Source organism: Myotis daubentonii, chromosome 9 (genome assembly GCF_963259705.1).
Source record: "Myotis daubentonii chromosome 9, mMyoDau2.1, whole genome shotgun sequence".
NCBI lineage: Eukaryota > Metazoa > Chordata > Mammalia > Chiroptera > Vespertilionidae > Myotis > Myotis daubentonii.
In genome coordinates this window covers 28513111-28519191 of record NC_081848.1, presented here as the reverse complement: position 1 = coordinate 28519191, position 6081 = coordinate 28513111, and positions in this window count along the sequence as shown.

The window sequence follows — 6081 nt, the reverse complement described above, 5'->3', positions numbered from 1 at the left end:
AATACTCCGTAAGTGGTGCCTGTCATGCAATTTGTTAGATGTGGGCTCCTAAGTGAGAGAAAGGTGAGGATGATGAAAAGGAAATTGATTGATGATAATGTAGCTGGTGGAACTGGTGATGTTTCAATGCAAAATTCCAAATTATAAGTGTATCTGGGCAATGCTGATGGTCAAATTGGACACTGTAATCAGAGCTGTGTTGAGCTTTTACTAAGGTAGATTTCTTTAGATATTTTGTTCAAATATGTAGGATTGGTGCTATTGTGGGGCAGGTGGCTATCACCAGGGATGCTGGCTTCTCATGCGAGTTCTTCTTCTTTATAGTCAGGATGGATGAAAATCTGGGTGCCAATTTATCACGAAATGGTCTGTAAGGTCCTCCCTAAACTTCTGATGATATGTCTCTGTCACCTCTGATGATCCAAATATAAGAATCAAATCAGCCAAAACCGGTTTGGCTCAGTGGATAGAGCGTTGGCCTGTGGACTGAAGGGTCCCGGGTTTGATTCCGGTCAAGGGCATGTACCTGGGTTGCGGGCACATAGCCGGTGGGGGATGTGCAGGAGGCGGCTGATCGATGTTTCTCTCTCATCGATGTTTCTGACTCTCTATCTCTCTCCCTTCCTTTCTGTTAAAAATCAATAAAAATGTTTAAAAAAAAAGAATCAAATCAGATTAATGTGAAAAGATCAGACCTCTTCATTCTAACTCAAGGTGACAGTGCTTTCAACATCTGCCTTTAACCATAAAAAAGAGGATAAAATTTACAATAACCATCTTAGGTGTCACTAAAGTTCATGGTTATATTTGCAGGAGAAACTTCTCAAGAGGATGGGCTCCTTATGGAATATGACTCATGAAATGCAAAACAATGTGAAGCTAGACGCCTGGAAAGCTGTGTCATTGGAGGTAGGAATGAACATGTTCTGCTTATTTTTACTTTAATATATTTATGTAGATTGAGAAATGCTAGATTATAGTTTTCAGTAAATTGGAGTTCAAAAATAATGGTTAAAGGATAATAGTTTCTGCCCAGGAAAAAGCAGTTGTTTAAAAATATATATCAGCAATCACAAATATAATGGCAAAAAAATATATATATGGTTTAAAACAATGCATGCAGTTCACCCTCTGCACTCATGGAAGCTAGTGGAAAGAATGCTAATACAGGTGACTGTGGAACAGGGTCAGAGGCTAGGGTCCCAACTGCTTGCTGTTAAATATCCACATATAACCTTGAACTTTCCCACCATTTTCTTATTCCTCCTTATCTGTGAGGCATTGTTTGCTGGATCCCATGGATACCAAATTCTTGGGGTGTTCAAATTCTTTATATAAAATGTTGTAATACAATGCATAGAGTTGACCCTTTGCGTTCATAAGTTCCAACATCAGACCAAAAATATGGTCTTGGGTCTGCTGAGGGATGAATCCTTGAATAGGCAATATGTAGACATAGATGGTCAACTGAGTATTTATTAAAAAAAATCACAGTCCATATGGATGTTGTTCAAGGCTCAATCAACTGTGTGTAAGCAAGCCTTGAGAGGTATTCCCAGTTCAACTTCGAAGGTTTGATAAATCTTTTCAGAAATGGAGTAAAAGACAATACCACGCTAAGTTTAACTGTGAAAGAGAGGAGAAAAATAAAGCAGCACCAAGAAAAAACATAGAGAATGTCAAAAAATCTGTACGATATGGTGTATAGTTAAATATTTTAAAATACATAATAAAATAAAACAAAAGAGCAATATAAAAAGAAGATAGTGAAGAAGGAATGATTGATGGAGTAAGAACTGAGAAGCAACATCACAGGGACTCTTTATTTTTTAATTTTTAAAATGGTTTTATTTATTTCAGAGAGGAAGGGAGAAAGAAAGAGAAATATCAATGATGAGATTGAATCATTGATCGCCTGCCTTCCTTATATCTCCTGCAGGGGATTCAGCCTTAAAGCCCAGTATGAGTCCTGACCGGGAATTGAACCTGACTTCTTGGTTGACAGGTGGACACCCAACCCCTGAGTCACATCAGGTGTGATAGTCTGGGACCCTGTAGAGGGCTCGATTTAACTGGAAAAGGACCCGGAACATAGGGTCAGAATGTACAGAAGGGCTTGCAAACACTCAAGACACTTTGAAGTATGAGGCAAAAAGTTGCTCAAATCTTTTTAGAGTGAGAATGTGTAAGCCCTTTGATTCTCTATCTGTTCAGGAGTATGGGGCCCTTAGGAAGGTGATGATCAAACTGAATATAAGAATTTGCATCTATTTCTCTATGAGGAGCACCTCTATTTTGATACAATGGTGAGAGAAGCAGAGGAGATCTTCCAACAACTGCAGGAGAGCAAAGTCAGAATGACCCAACAGACAGAAAGCCTCAAAGAGATGTTTAGAGAGCAGATGGACATGTGCCACAAGCCAGTTGTGGAGATGCACCCGATGAGAGGGCAGGATCCATTAATAGAGACAGGAATCCTTTTCTGAACAATGTGGCTATGATGCCTACATACACCATTACCCTCAGCTAAGTGACTCTGCTCCTAGACTCTGATCATGGTGTCCATCCAGTAAGGCACTTATTTTCTTGTATCCTGGTAATCGTTGGGAGCTCTTTGCCTAAGTAGTTGACATAGGATAAGGTGCTTTCAGTGTAATCCGAAGCACCAACTCCACAGAAAGATTGTCCAAATTCAGTCAGTCTCTCAGCATGGCAATATTAACTTTGCAGTTACAATTTTCTGTTTATATTCACCTAATGTACTGTCACTCTCTGTTACTGCCATAAAAGCAACTGGCCAAAGACATTGAGGTTTTGATCCTTGTCTAGGCATGATTTCTAGAATATGGCTATCAATTTTAAAGCTCTCTCTGTTTTTCATTGGATGCCCTGTGTTGCTTTCAATATAATAAATGATCAGATCTCCCTTGGGAATAACACTTGGAAATGAGTGACATTGGAAACCTAGATCTGGTTGCATCACTTCACTTCTCTGCCTGACCTTCTGCCATCCTCAGTACACCTTGAGGAATCTCCGTGTGTTTTAGTTGAAGTGCTGTTATTAAGATGGCCTCTGCTTGTTTCTTAAAGGGGAATAAGAAATGGTACATTATTAAAACAAACTCTAGAAAAGATATAAAAGGACACACTTTGCATGTTTACTTTCATTTCCTGTTTGTTTTGAAGGATTTGGGAACTATGTTCCAAAGGTAAGCTAACACTAATTCTTTCTGAGAAAGTCATTCTCTTCTGGATGAGGAAGGTGTACATGTTTTGAGCTAGAAACCTTGTCCTCTGTAGGTATTTCCTGTTTTCTTTCAAAAGTGGCCCTGAGGCCTTCTGTTCTCAGAAGTTTCCTTTGCATGTGACTACATTCATATGTACCTGAAAACATCTGATCCCTGAGTTTTCTTCCAGCCCGTCACCCCTATCCTCTCCCTATTTAGCACAATAAACATCACAGCAGTGATTCTTAAGGAATCACAGAAGAGGTCCCTACACTGCACAGGTGGAAGGTGAAAAGAGCAGGAACAGGAGCTTTGCTATGAATGTATGGGGGTCGATTTTGTTCCCAGGACTAGCAATGACTCAGCCTGTTCCATCACTGCAGGTCAGACCTCAGGGGAATGACCTCTTGGTGCCCCCTAAGAAGTTAGACCTTCAGGAGCAGGCTGCCAGGCAGGAGTTAGGTTTCCTTGCTTGAGAAAAAAAACAGGGGAGAGCTGTCTGGCTTAGTGGACTCTCCCCTTTCAGACACTGAATGTCTCCTTGGTGACAACTCTGAGACTCAAGTCCCAAAGGCTCTGCCTGGATGTTCTGCTCCCTGTCAGACACCCAGGGGTTTGCATTCTCTGGGGCGGAGTAGATGGAGGAAATGATTGTCAATCATTTTAGAAATGCAATAGTATCTGAGGAGAATGGGGAAGTTGACATGTGATATAATTTACAAATTTAGAAAAAAAATTAGGTAACATTTCTTATATCCCTAAGAGGGTAGACTATAATGTGTACCCCATTAGCTCAGTTTGGGAGGATCCTGATGAAATATCCTGGATGAAAAGCTATGATATTTAGAGTGGTTGTGTGAGTAATCTTTGCCTCAAAATGCCACCGATGTCATTGTTTACAGGACTGAATTGGTGGAAAATCAAAGCCTCAGCCAGTCTATCCTGTGCTCACCTCGTGGTGCTGCACTGGACTCCTAGTCATGCTGAGCAGGTTTAGAGGTCAGAGCTTGCCCTGTGGCATTAGGCCTCAATTTATGTGTAGTTCCTAGGTTTATAGGTTCTTTTTCTATTTTAAAAGCCCATGAAATCGTGGTCCCGAAAATGTAGGGTTTACTCTAGTAAAAACCTGGGACAGATTTTCATATTATATTAACCCTTTAGTAAGTGGCTTATTGAGGTACTTAAACACTTTCCTTCATTCATTATTGTCTGAAGTAGTCTCACTAATATTAATAGTAAATATGACACTGTATTTTATTATAAGCTTTCTTACAAGAGATATATTTTATTCTTTGCTTTTTTTGTAGGCAATAAACAAATTCAGCAGCTATCCACTGTATCACAGTGTTTATGAAACCTATGAATTGGTGGAAAAGTTTTATGATCCACATTTTGACATATCACCATGCTGTGGCACAGGTTGGAAGAGGGATGGTATATGAACTAGCCAATTCCATCGTGCTCCCTTTCGACTGTTGAGATTATGCTGTAGTTTTAAGACAGTATGCTGGCAAAATCTGCAACATTTTCAATGAAACACCCACAGGAAATGAAAACATACAGTGTGTCCTTTGCTATGCTACACATTTCAGAATTCATTTTCTGTGTGTTTCTGTGAATCTCTAAAATATGATGACCTACCTGAGGTCCATTTTTATTTATTGCTGTTCTATATGATCAAATATTTTCTTTATGTCTAGATTTTTTAAACTAGAATTTTGTGGGTGAACATCGATGTTATCTTAAACACCTTATGATCACACAGATATCAAATCCTTGGGTATAAAGGCACAGTTACATAGAAAGAGCCCGGCACCTAAAGGTTGCTGGTTTGATTCCCAATCAGGGCACATGCCTGGGTTTCAGGCTCCATCCCAGTAGCAGATGAAGAAGATCTATGTTTCCCTCTTTCTTTCCCTCTCCCTCTCTCTAAAAATCAATAAAAAATCTTAAAAACTTCATGGAAATATGAGAATAAATGGTCTGAAAATAAGCTAGTGCTCTATAAGGATGTATTTGTAATGAAGGATACATACAAGATGAAAGGAGAAAGAAAGACATATTCAAACATAATGTTGTATAAGTTTCCTTAGCAACTGATAAGTGAATTCAAAGTCTCACTTCACATTGCATCCAAACATAAGCAACAGGGGCAGGGCAACTCTTTAGTCAAATTTTAAAATTGGAAGTAACATTTCAAGTTTACAAGCCATAGGGAAATGATAATCCAACCAGATTTGAGAACAATGCAATGGTTAATTATATGAAAACTAATTATCAAATACAAAGGTAAAAGAGTGGGGAACTTCTTCGGAAGTCCCTGAGGGACAGGCTGTCTCCTCCCTATTGTCAGAGGATGGGAGAGGGGGTGCTCACATTGTCATAAGTGTTCCTGCTCCTCTCCACCCACCTCCCCAAAGACAGTTCCTCTTTTTCCTGTGTTTATCCATATTTCAACAAATGTGGAAAGGGAGCAATATAACCATTAAAAAAAATATTTTTTTAAATTAATAAGAAAATCCAAAAGCTCAAAATTGAAAATACTGCTGGCCATGTCCAATGCCAAGATAAACAAATCTAAAAGAGGATGCCACCAGTACAGAAACAGATATTAAAAATATTCAAATTCATTAATAATTCAAAAATACAAATGAAAATACTGTTCTATTATGTGCATATCAAATTAGTAACTAGTTTTTTAAAAAGATATTTGTATTGATTTCAGAGAGGAAGGGAGAGGGAGAGAGAGAGAGAGAGAGAAACATCAATGATGAGAGAGAATCATTGATTGGCTGCCTCCTGCACACCCCCTTCTGGGGATCAAGACCACAACTCAGGCATGTGCCCTTGACTG